At 41.7% G+C, this 13,402-nt stretch overlaps 1 protein-coding gene and 1 long non-coding RNA gene across 3 annotated transcripts in view; one reads left to right on the top strand and one right to left on the bottom strand.

Moving 5' to 3' along the window:
• Positions 1-7,124, bottom strand: part of LOC138742342 (beta-galactoside alpha-2,6-sialyltransferase 1-like) — a 69,535-nt gene extending 62,411 nt beyond the window's left edge. The window contains exon 1 of the mRNA XM_069896633.1: positions 6,859-7,124. The gene's annotated coding sequence lies outside the window, so the exon portion shown is untranslated. The remainder of the gene's footprint in view (positions 1-6,858) is intronic.
• LOC138742345 (uncharacterized) overlaps positions 1-13,402 on the top strand; it is a 209,486-nt gene that overhangs the window by 134,013 nt on the left and 62,071 nt on the right. The gene's annotated exons all lie outside the window — the stretch shown is intronic.

Raw genomic sequence — 13,402 nt, 5'->3', positions numbered from 1 at the left:
GCTCCTTCTCACGTTCTCCTAATTCTATGACTGATTTTTCCACCTTCAACACTTTTTCTGTTAGAAGTCACTTGTTGTTTACATTCCAAAAAAGCAGTCTGAATTTTTTTTTAATTCTTCATAAGATGCATCCACACGTGTCTTAACCATATCTAATTCTGAACTCATACCGGCATTCATTTAAACTATTTCATTCATTTGAGATGTCAACAAATCCATTCCAGGTTTTATAACAGCTTGAATAATTCCATACACTCTCTGACATAGTGGAAGAACAAGGTAACTGCAGCTCCTGCTGCAATTCAACAGAAGGCATTTTAAAAGTTTTACTGCATGTCTGGACTCCCAGCGACGGCATCCCGACTTCTTCAGGGAGTCGCCGCTGGTCTCCTCCCGCATCTTGTTGTTTTCTCATCAATTCACAAAAAAAAAACGATTTCTTCAGGTTGTAATGCTGCCTGATGCCATTTTCTTTTCAGCCTCCACAGACGACCTTTGGGATTTAGGCAATGAAGAAATTGAGCCTGGGGCTGTTTCAAGTCGTCTAGGCCCCAAATCTTCAACACTTCGAAAATATATCTACTTTTGGACGAGATTTAGTCTTTTTACCATTAGTGGCCATAATAATTCCTTAATACTTTAAACTAAAATTTAAAAAGTTTAAACTTGGAAACAAAGGGTTAAAAAACAGGTATTTAAAAGTTTGGCCAGAGAGGTCGAGATTGCACATCCAGACTCTATGCCATCTTGCCACGCCCTCCCTTAATTATTCTTAAACAATGATGAAAGCTTTCTCAGAACTCTATACATACAGTGATTACCAATGGCATATCTTGGGAACATAGCACCGACGGCAAACACTGAAATTGCTCTTCCCCCCCCAACCCTGTTAAAACGGACTTACACATTTTGCACTTGCACTGAAATTACACTAACACTGAAATTGCTACTCCCTCTGCTCCCCTCCCCACATTCTATGTGATTAACCAATGTAGCTTGCAGCTACATAGTGGTAAACAAAAAATCTGCAGATTCTGTGGTCTAGTGCAGTGCACAAAAATGCTGAAGAAACTGAGCAGGTCACATACCATCCAGAGAAAGCAAAAGGCAGTTACTGTTTTGGGCCTGAGTTCTTTTTTCAGGAGTACATAAAAACAGGCAGATGTCTGTTAAAGAACATCAGGGCAAGGGTGGGGGAATGGGGAAGGACAAGGAAAACAGGCTGGCATTTGATAGGTGAATATAGGTGGGAGAGGGAAGAAAGGAAAGAAGCTAAGAGGTGATAGGGTTGAGGGAAAAGGCCTGAGATAATTAGCTCTCTGATATGAGAAGGAAGGGAGAATGAGGGATGAAGAAAAGATACAGAGCGGGAGAAGAGATTAATGGAAATTGGAGTTTGACATTTTGTTAGAGACTGTCAAGATAGAATATGTGTTCCTTATGTTTACAAGTAGCTTCAACTGGCAGTACTTGAGGCCATGGACCGACATGTCAGTGTAGCAATGTTGTGTGAAATTGAGGTGGTGGCCACATGGTGGTCCCAGCTGTTGCAGCGGACAGAGCAAAGGTACTCAATGAAGCGATTCCCCCACAGCATCCAGTTTCCTCAAAGCAGAGGAGGCCATATTGGGAAGACCAGGTGCTGTAAATGCCCGCTACCGATTCAGAGGTGATGTGTTAGTTCACTTGGATAGACTGTTTGGGGGACTGTATATAGAAATGCTTTTGGGAGATAAATTGGGAAAGGTTTGTTAGCGTAGGTTACATACAAACATTTCAAATACGATGAAATACTGGAGCTCTGCTATATCGGGGCCTCAGAGCTTTTGCAAGAGTTTTGGAGAGTGCCCAAGAGACTTCACGAATGGATTGTTGTTTACAAAAGGCATCAGATGAAAGATCTTGTCAGAGCTGCAGACAGCCTGAAGGAGAACTTGCTGTTCTAAGAGGGTCATGTGGTTTTTGCAAACAAAGAGAGTCAAACAGGCTTTCTCTCTAAGAGAGAGAGAGAGAGAGAGAGAGAGAGACACACACACACACACTCACACACACACACACACACACACACACACACACACACACACACACACACACACACACACACACACACACACACACACACACACACACACACACACACACACACACACACACACAGATCATTCTACAGTGTTACAGCCAGCATACTGGGACTGGAACAGGACAAACTGGCAAGCTTGTGGGCAGCCCCATTTTGGAAGATGGCTTGGTCAAAGCCCTTGTGGTTCATGCAAGAGGAGATGACTGGATGTCTAATGTTTCACTTGGAATAAGAGAAACAAAAAGGAATTCTGTGGTGAACTGAAAGAAAGAGGTTATCATCTGGAGAACCCTAAAGGGGGCACGTTTCTTCAGCAAGACACTGAAGTGGACGATGGAAGTAAATGTATCACAAATCTCTCTCAGAAAACCGACAAGGACCTTCCTGAGCAGTAACCATTTAGCTTTCAAGCACCAAATCCTGGTGAACTTTATAAATGTTAAATTCTGTGCACAGTATAAGAATTGCCTGCAACCAGTGAACGTGGAGGAATGAGAAGTGAGTTTGGACTGTGAATCAAAGAACTTTTCTGCACATACACATTACATACACGTGTGCTTAGAATTAGAAGGAGGTTGTTAGGTTAGTTAAGTTAAAGTGTGATTCTGTTTTCATGTTTAAAGAACATTAAAAGCAACTTTTGTTTAAGTAACCATTTGTCTTGATGAATTTCTATTGCTGCTGGGTTTTGGGGTCCTCTGGGCTTGTAACAGCCCTAAATGGTGCTGAGGGTCTGTACCACTTCTTGCAGTCACAGAGATAGGTACTGGGGTGGGGAGCTGATTAGTGGCAGCACTGTAAGCATATTGTTTAGTGTAATTATTACAGCGCCAATGACCCAGGTTCTAATCTGGCATGGTCTGTAAGGAGTTTGTACATTCTCCCCATGTCTCCGTGGGTTTTCCCCGGGAGCTCAAGTTTCCTCTCATCCTCCAAAATATATGGGGTTGTAGCTTAATGTAGGTGTTTTTGCGAGATTTTGTTTTGAATTTTAACTTATCTTTCAGTTCCAGTAGTTAGAACTCCCTGTTGAAGGAAATGCCAGTGATTATCTTAACAAAGAGTGATTTCTCCAGAGTATTTGCTGAATCTTTAAGCCCCACAGATTGAAACAAACAATGGAAATAAAAAGATGTCAGATCTTAGCATCTTGCAATAGTCATAGACACTTTTCTTCTGAGCTCTTTGCCCACACACTGCAGACAAATTGAGATACTGTTCTTGAAAAAAGGAAGCTCTGTTTAAAAAGTGTAGCATCAACGCATATTCCACAAAAATACATTCAACGTATAAGCAATTCACTTTGAGTTAAAAATATTATGTCAATGTTCGCTGAGAATTCCTGCCTTTGTGAGATGTACAATTTTATTTTAGATTTGTACACTGCAATGTCAGAAGAATTTATCTCATGAAAATTGTGATTATCATTTTTTGGAGTTCTAAATTATTTTATTATACTGTAATCTTGAATAATATTATTGTAAAGATCATAAGAAATAAAACAAAGTGTAGGGCTTACAACCTAGGAAAACCTATCTCCCATTCTGTAAAATAATGGCTATTTGGATCTTGGGCACAGCATTTTCCCCCAAACTCTCTCCTCCATTATATTTCAAAACTCCGAATACCTCTAATGCTGTGAAATACTCTGATTTAGCCACCACAGCTCTCTGGATAGAGAACCCTGAAGAACTATAAATGGGAAAAAATATGGTCATCTGCACCTTATTGGGTCATACTGAAATTGTCCTATCTGGTTCTGGGTTGTTCCATGATGGAAAATGTCCTTCATCATATATGATTTGAGGATCCATTCAGAATTGTGCATGCTTTAATAAGGTCATGCTTCATTGTTTCAACTCCAATGAGTATTGGCCAAACCTGTTCAATTGTTCTTCATAAGACAAGCCTTACATCCCAGGAACCAAAGCAATATCTGAACTTCATTCAGAGCAAGTATTGCTTAAATAAAGAAACCAAAACTATACGCAGTTCCTCAGTTCCCGCTAGAACTCCCGATGCTACGACCGCTAACTCTAACCTGGACCCAATAGACAATAGGAGCTGGAGTAGGCTCTTCGGCCCGTCGAGCCAGCACCGCCATTTTACAGATCATGGCTGATCACTACCATCAGTACCCCTTTCCAGCCTTATCCCCATAACACTTAACTCCTTTGCCCACTAGAGTCTTATCTAACTCTCTTTTGAACATAATCAGCGAATCTGCCTCTACCACCCTCTGTGACAGAGCATTCCACAGATTCACACTTCTCTGGGTAAAAAAATGTTTTCTCATCTCCGTCCTAAAGGGCCTACCCTGTATTCTTAAACTATGCCCTCTAGTCCTCGTCTCCCCCATCATTGACCACCTACTCAAGGGAGCTCCTGATGCTTTGACCGCCAACTCCAGCATTGACCCTGTCAGCCTACCTGCAGGAGATCCTGACGCTAATGACTCCAATTCCCACCTGAGACCCAGTCGTCTGCAGGCTGGAGCTTCCCACGCTGACTCCAGCCACATGGCTCCTGGCATAGACTCTCACTGTAGTCCTGATCTCATTGCTGGATCACAGTCACTCACCCCCCCCCCCTCAATATTCCTTACCCTTCCCTATCCCCCTACACTTCTCTCTACTGCACACCCCTCTCCCCACTTTTCTCTGCAATCCCCTCACTCTCAGACCTCATTTCCCCCCCTCTCTGGTTACCTCCTTCCCTTCTCCTCCTCTCTTATGACACCCCATACCCCACCTCCCTCTCTGACCTCCCCAACCTTCCCCTACCTCCACCAAACTCCTCAACCCTCTGTCCCTTCCCTCTGACCTCCCCAGCACCCTCCACAACACTATTTCCCACTCTGACCCCTGCTTGGTCTTTATTATCCCCTTTGACCTTCCCTTTTCTAAGGCAGAGCATTCGGTCCTCAGCAGGGGCCTTTGTTTTGTCAGCCTCCACCCACATCTTAATGAGTTCCACGCACGGCATGATGCTGAACTCTTCTTCTGTCACCACCCTCTGCAAGCTCACTTCCATAACCATGACTCTGCACCTCCCAACCTAGTCCCCTTCTCCCACTTTAAGTCTTCTTCCCCATCTAATAACCCTCTATTTTTCTTTCATCCATTTGCCAGTCAGAGTTTCTTAAATGCCCTATTGTTCCAGCCTCCACCATCACACCTGGCAATGCGTTCCAGGCACACAACTTTCTATGTGAAACATCTACTCCTAATGTTTCCCCTAAACTTTACTCCCTTCACTTTGTACAGATGTCCTCTGGTGTTTACTACCTCCACCCTGAGAAAAAGGTACTGACTCTCTAGCTTATCTATGTTTCATGAAATCTTCTACACCTCTATTGTCACTTCTCATCCTTCTTTGCTCCAAAGAGAAAGGCCCTTGCTCTGTTAACCTTGCCTCATAAGACATAATTTACAATCCAGGCAACATCCTGGTAAATTCCTCTCCACACTCTCCATGGCTTCCACATCTTTCTGTAGCGGCGCTATGGTGGCACTATAACTCCCAGGAGGCATCGAGCCAGCCATCAGTGTGTGATGATGTCAGCACGTGTTGAATGCATGATTCTGGCTTTTAAAAGGTTGTGCAGGTGATGAAGAGTAAATCTGTTTGATTCAGTCTAAAAACACCTTGTGTGGCAAGCAAGTTCAGAAGGGACAGGGAGACATGGCAGGAACAGAGGAGAAAGAGTGCAACCTGGAGGTGGACGAGAGAGCAGGAAGGATTTCGTGTGACATTGGGAAACTGTGGGGAGGCAGGATTTATTATCAAATACTGCCACATTACCATCTTCAGTAAAATGGAAGCATGAACTGGTAATTAAAATATGAATAACGTAAGAAGACAATAAATGATTTAAAGTTTTACAATGTGATTGCCATCCTTGAATAATTAATGAAACCATTGTAAAATGTAGCAAGACGTGTAAAAAAACTAAACAAATGCATCAGATGAAAAAAGAGTCAGGAGGCAAAGTTATGAGAGTATAGGAGGAAAAACTCAATGCATCTGGAGGGAATCTCTTTTTTTTTATTGGTGGGGCTAACACTATAGCACCTCTTTCTGTGCTTTTACAACAAGCAAAACAACAAATTTTATTTAAACTAGAGAAACTGAAACAACATACAAAATGCTGGAGGAATCACTGGGTCAGTCAGGATCTATGAACATAGAACACAGAACACTACAGCACCTTTGGCCGTCGATGTTGTGTCAACCTATATATTCTTACCCAAATAAAAGTCCAGGGGCCTTCCTTTCTCATAAACCTCTATTTTTCTTTCATCCATGTGCCTATCTAAGAGTCTCTTGAATGCCCCTCATGTTGGAGCCTCCACCACCACCCCTGGCAAGGCAATCCAGGCATCCACAACTCTGATGTCTCCCTTAAACTTACCTCCCTTCAGTTTGTACACATGTCTTTTGGTGATTGCTACTCACACCCTGGGAAAAGGGTGTTGGGCCTCTCAGACCTCGATTAAGACAACATTTCTCAGCCAGAAACCATTCATCAAGGAAGAATATTATGAATGACACATGAACTGATCAACTATCGCTCACTTTCAACCTTTTCTTGCATTGCTTTAGCCATAATACACAGGAACATATCTTTGTAAAAACTTCTAAGGGAAAGTTCACTATTTCCTTTTTTAAAATAAATAGAGGAGGAGAGTAAAAGAAAGATTCTTCATTCTACATTTGATTGTATTTCATTAAAAGACTTTAGTCACTGCAGAACTCAACTGAAATAACAAGAATACCTTCTGTTAAAAGGCACAGTGTTGCTGCTCCAAATCATTCTTGCCACCTGCCTTTTCGTCCTTGTGCGCAGCTCCAAATATTCTTGTGAAATTGAGCTCAGCAGTGACCTCAAGGTTTCTATTTTCTTCTTCAATATGTCAAGGCAAAATAAAAGAATCTTTGTTGATTGTAAGGTATTTGAATGAGAAAAAAGTCAGCTGCTGTTATGAACACTGTCTTTAAATTCCACCTCCAGCTCGAGACAGCTTGTGCCTTGTCGTTTGCAATACCCACAACAGAGCACATCGCAGCAATGCATAACGTACTAAGTGGAACTGCACAAGTCAATTCATCATTTCACTTCCTCTCTGTTGGAACGGCCTGACTATAGACAATAGGTTCTAACACCCTAAATACAAAACTTGGAAGGACAGAAGACAACTGACTATACATTTTAACCAACAATTTAGACATACAGCTCGGGTAACAGGCTATTTCAGTCCACGAGTCGGTATCGCCCAATTTACACCCCATTAACCTACTCCCCCGGTACATTTTGAACAGTGGAGCCCGCAGAGAAAACCCTCGCAGACACTGGGAGAACCTACAAAATCCTTATAGATAATGTGGTAATCAAAGCCCGGACTGGTCCCGATAGCTGGCGCTGTAAAGGCGTTGCGCTAACCGGAGGTGAAAAAAATCAGACTCATAGGCCTACATCAATATTCTCATCCTTGTGTAAGCCAGATTTACTGCAAAAACAGTAGCAATTTTAAGTGTACAGCCCAACGCTGTTTTTAATAGGTGATCAGTTCAACAGCTAATGAAGAGGTAAAAATACCCCATGAATTGTAAATCACCACAAGCTGGAGTGTGATCCAGTGATTATTAGGGGATCAGAGATGGAGAGGGTGAGCAAATTTAAATTCCTGGAAGTTACTATCTTGGAGGATCTTTCCTGGACCCGACACATAAATGTAATCATGAAGAAAGCACATCAGCATCTCTTCTCACTTAGGAGGAAGTTCAGTATGACATCAAAAACCTTGACAAACTTCTACAGATGTTCAGTGGAAAGTGTGCTGACTGCTGTATCACAGCTTGGTATGGGGGCATCAATACCTGAGTGGATAGTCCTGCAAAAGGTAATGGACAAAGACCAGCACATCACAGGCAAAATTCTCCCCACCATCAGGAAAATCTACATGGAGTGCTACCATTGGAGATTTCAGATTTCAGATTAAGAGTTATTGTGAGAGTACATAAATGACATTGCATATAACCTTGAGATTCTTTTTTTCTGTTGGCAAGGCAGAATTACCACTTATTGGTCGTGCAAAAAAGCTGTGCACAGTGTATACATGTAAACAAATAAAGAACTGTAAACAGATAACAAATGTAAACAAACTGACCATGCAATGCAGAGAAAATTTTAAAAATCAATAAAATGCAAAGTAAGAGTCCTTAAATGAGTCTCTGATTGAGTATGTCATTGAGGAGTTTGATGGTGGAGGGGTAACAGCTATTCCTAAACCTGGAGGTGTGAGTCTTGTAGCCCCATACCTCCTTCCTGATGGCAACAATGAGAACAGAGCAGCTGCAATTATCAAGGATCCACACCACCCAAGACCAGTGGGATGTCTATGGAAAATAGCATCTATGGCAAGCCCTGAAATTGCACCCTTGTCCATACTTTAAGGCCAGGCTACCATTTTGCAGGGCTAAGTGTCAGCCATTTGAAAGGTCAAGCAAACAAATGGCATGGTCATCACTGCTCCACGATAAATTAGCACACTCATATGTCCAAACTTCAATGATCTCGTTTTTACACAGATTTTGATCCATTATGTGAGAAATGTAAAATTTTTGAAGCTTCTCTGATCCATATGCTTTCGGAGTACCCAAATTTAGAAAGATCCCGGAAAGATATTTTTCAAACCTTATCAATGATTCTTAAGATTAATTTCAAAACTTGCCTGTTAATTTTTTTATTTGGTTTTTCTCATAATTCAGATAAACTTATATCAGCATCTCAAGAAAATGTTTTAGCTTTTACCACATTGATAGCAGATGAGCAATCTTATTGAAATGGAAAGATGGTTCATCCCCTACTCATACACAGTCGTGAAATGATGTCATGTCCTATTTAAGTTTAGATAAAATTAGATATAATATTAAAAATAAAAGGTTTCAATTTATGAGCCCATTCTTATAATTTTTTTATAATTGATTTTTTTAAAAATTAATTTGTAAGGTAACCTTGATTGGAGGGAGGGGACAGATTAGATTTAGTTTTAGTTTTTAGTTTTTTTTTCCTTTATTCTATTACAAGTTATGTCAACAAATGGGTTGCACAGATTAATTCAATTACATGTTTTTGAGGTATTACAAACAATTATTGATGTCGTATTATCGACTTTTTTCATTCAGTTTTTTTGTGCGTGCTTACTTGTATACAAATGAATTATTATGTAATTGTCAATTCGTATTTATGCTCATTTGTTAAACTTGATTTTAAAAAATCTTAAAAAGAAAAATTAACACTTTTTTTGCAGAACTATTTATGCTAAAAGTGTAATTGAAACTACAACAAGCTGTGCAAAACTTGGAGATGGTTTTCGGTTTCCTTTTGCAGCGGGCCAGCTCATCATTCCCCCCCAAGGCATAACATCGTCTGGTATCTAATATTTAAAAAATTCCCCCCCTCCTCCCCCATTATCACTTGCATAAATAGATTGAAGTTAAAAGGAAGTGAGCCGGGAGACTGGAAGTTCCCCTCCTTGCGAGTTGTTAGCATGTTTCTTCCTCGCAATTTACACCATTTGCCCGGGGTGGACCCCGGCCGCAGAGAGCGAGAGGAGTGAGTGAGTCAGTAGGCTTTTTCAGGTGCATTTTACGCTAAGAATGCATCTGAAGAAGCAGAAGCGACCCTTTAAATTGCCGTTAGGGTGGCAGCGTTTAAAGTGCAACTCTGGCCACCTGAAGGATACAGCTGCTTAGGATGCAGCTTGAGCACACTCTGGCTCCTGCCCAGTGTTAGCTGTGATCAGTAGCCTTACCTTTTAACATCCACTTTCAGGCAGCTGCATTCAGGTGGCTGGGGGAGCTACTGAGCTGAGCTGATTATCCCTCTCGGAAGAGGGTTACGTAGGTCGCCTCAAGACCACCTCCTGCACATTCAGGTGGCCTCAAAACACCCGCATATTGCCTAAACATGCGACTTTACTTGCGGGGCAATTGGCCACCTGAAAGTGCCTAGTGGCCATGTCAATTTCTCGGCTCGCCTTCTGCATTCAGCGAGCAGAGTGAACGACCGGGTACAAGTGCAACCTGGCCATTTGCTGGGCTGGACGTAGCTGCCCAGTATGATGGGGAGTGGGACAACATCTTTGTCAGAAAGGTTTTGAAGATGGGAGACTTTTGTTTTTAGTTTCAGAAAACATTATGCTTCCTCCAACTCCGATGGCTAACTTGAATGTGGAATTAAGGTGAGTGCAAATCCGTGTGCAGATGTGGCCTGCATTGCGTCACACTTGTTAGTGCAGAGAAAGACTTTTCTTACAAATGGAAACCCACCCACATCAACTGTGGCTTCTTTGAACTATTTATCATAAACTCATCAGCCAAAAGCCCCCGAGTTGGGGGTTTTCAACATCAACACGTGAATTCAGAACGATGTACTGCACTTGCTAATAACTAAGTGGCTGCTATTGTGCCATTCCAAATGCACCTCTGCTACCTGTCTACTTTACTTTTTTTGCTTTTTCCAGGGGTTGAGGGATCGCTCGCAAGGTCATCATTTATTGCATGTTCCAAAATGCTTCTTGAAAATAACTCACTGCTCAACCATCGAACAAAGCGATAGAAGCCAATGACAGTGTCCAGAAGAATGGGAGGGGACAATGACGATCGACGGGGCAGGGACCCAATGCAAAGCAAGCTTGGCACCGATCCAACCAATAGGAAGTGCAGTGGGGAGGGGTCGCAGTCATTCTGAGTGTGCCTGACATGCATGGAGCTGGAGGTGGCCAGGACCAGGAGAACTACTCAGTGGAACCCCCACTCCACCTTCTTCAAGTGGCACCCAGGGCACATGCCACAGCCGCTGTACCCTAGATATGCCTATGCCCAGGAAATGCTCTGTTCTTGCTGATGCCATCAGGAATGAGATATAGGTACTACAAACTCATGCTACCAGATTCAGGAACAGTTGCTACTTCTCCACCATCAGACTTCTAAACAACAGATAATTAGAGACTCATTTAAGGACTCTAACTTTGCACATTATTTATTAAGTGAATATTTATTATTTCTGTATTGCAGAGTTAGTTTGTTTACATTTTTCTCTTTTGTATATGAATATTTATTCTTAAATAAGTTTAGGTTACTGATTATTAGAAATTGTGCTGGGCTTAAAGGAAAAACAATCTCAGGGTTGTATGTGATGTAATTTATGTAATCTGACAATGAATTTGAACTTTCAACTTTGATTTATTCTGCCTTGAAGTTAGGGTCATGGCAAAGGCAGACTGCCATTTTTTTCCTCTTGAGTTTTATGCAATTACTAAATTTACACATTTATTGCCAATTAAAGTAATTGATGAAATATGAGACAAACATTTTTTTTAATAAGTAAATACATGGTCTTTTATTTTGCACTTGACCAAAGTTTTTACCTATTTTTCTATTTCCCCTTCCAATCTTTATTTGGCTCTTTTCATGCAACTTTGCCTGACATTAATACACTGTTTTTCATTCTTGAGCATTCTGTTTATTTCAACAACTTTTATCGGTTTTGGGGTTTCTGGGTTAAAGACCAATTCAACATTTGAGGTCCTTTGGGAGCCCTTCTTGCCCTCAGCACCCTCTCGAATCCTGGTTCCAATACCTGGATCCCATGAGCCAGTCTCCTGCAGCCCTCAGCCTATGTGGGTTGTTCAGCCTCAAGTCACCAGCAGCCCACAGGCTGTGTGGGTCCTTGAGTTGCTGAGCCCCTTGCTTGTCCACTGCCATCGTCATTTTCATCTAAGGTTGTCTCCTCTGCTTCTCCTTTTGAATGGGAGGGAGGGTGTGCTCCCCATTTCTGATGTCCTGCACTGGTCCACTAGTCCTCAAGGGTCTGTTACCCCTCATGGTCACACTGGTCAAATGGAAAATTGAGCAGAGTGGTGGCAAATGGAATTTAATCCAGTCAAGTGTGAGGTAATGCACTGTGGAAAGTTACTTTCTTATTGGATATACAGAGTAAATTGCAGGCACCTTGGGATCACTGAACCACAGAAGGGACTTGAGATGCAATTCCAAAGTGGTTTGGAGAGGGTAGTGAAGAAAATATTTGATTATGTTTGTCATTATATTGTCACAATATTTATTGTCCTGAATATTTGTCACAAAATTTGTTGTTTTACAGCAGCATTATTGTCAATTACAGTTGTAAAATTGCTATAAATTATATTTCTATAAATACACCATTGAAAAACTATCCGTGAAAAAGTAGTGTCTATGGTTTATTGTCCATTTAGTAATCTGATGCCAGATGGGAAGAAGCTGGGGTTTTTTTTCTATTCGATGTTCATCAGGCTCCTGTAACTCTTTCCTGATGGGAGCAGTGAGAAAAGGCCATGGCCTGGGTGGTGAGGATCTTTGATGATAGAGGCTGCTTTCTTGAGACCCTGCCTTTTGTCCTGAATGGAGTGAAGACTATTGCCCATGAGAGCAATGGCTGAGTTCACAACTCACGATAGCCTTTTTTTCTGTCCTGTGCATTGGCACTTCCATACCAGACAGAGGTCTAAATAGTCAGAATGCCTGTAGAAATTAGCAAGCACATTTGACAACATACCAAATCTTCTCAAGGTCCTAATGAAGTATAGCCCTTTTCAAGATTACATCGACATGAAGGCCACAGAATAGATTTTCAGAGATGTTGACACCCAAGAATTTGAAATACTTTACCCTTTCTACTGGTGACCCCTTCAATTAGGACTGGTTTGTCTTAAAATCTGCAATAATTTCCTTAGTTTTGCTGATGTTGAGTGCAATATTGTTGTTGCGACATCATTCAACTAGCTGATTAATCTCACTCCTGTACGCTTCCTCATTGCCATCTGTGATTTTGCTGATGACCGTGCTGTCATCCGCAAATTTGTAGATAGCTTTTAAATCATGTCTAGCCACTCAGTCAAGGGTGTAGAGAGCATAGAGAGGTGGGCTAAGCAAGCATCCTTGAGGTGCACCTGACCATCAGTGAGGAGGAGACGTTGTTATTGATCCACACTGACTGTGATCTTCTGATGAGGAAGTTAAGGATTCAATCACAGAGGGAGATGCAGAGGCCCAGGTTTTGAAGCTTGCTAACTAGTACTAAGGGGACAATGGTGTTGAAAGCTGAGCTGTAATTGATGAAAAGCAGCCTGGTGTCTAGGTGATCCAGGGCTGAATGAAGAATCAGTGAGATTCTTGTTGTGGAGCAATTGTGACAGTAGGTGAATTACAGTGGGTCCACATCTTTACTTGGGTGCATGTTAATTCTGGCCATGACCAATCTCTTAAAGCATTTCATCT

The sequence above is a fragment of the Narcine bancroftii genome, chromosome 9 (assembly GCF_036971445.1).
Source record: "Narcine bancroftii isolate sNarBan1 chromosome 9, sNarBan1.hap1, whole genome shotgun sequence".
Lineage (NCBI taxonomy): Eukaryota > Metazoa > Chordata > Chondrichthyes > Torpediniformes > Narcinidae > Narcine > Narcine bancroftii.
This window is presented reverse-complemented; position numbering and strand designations above follow the sequence as displayed.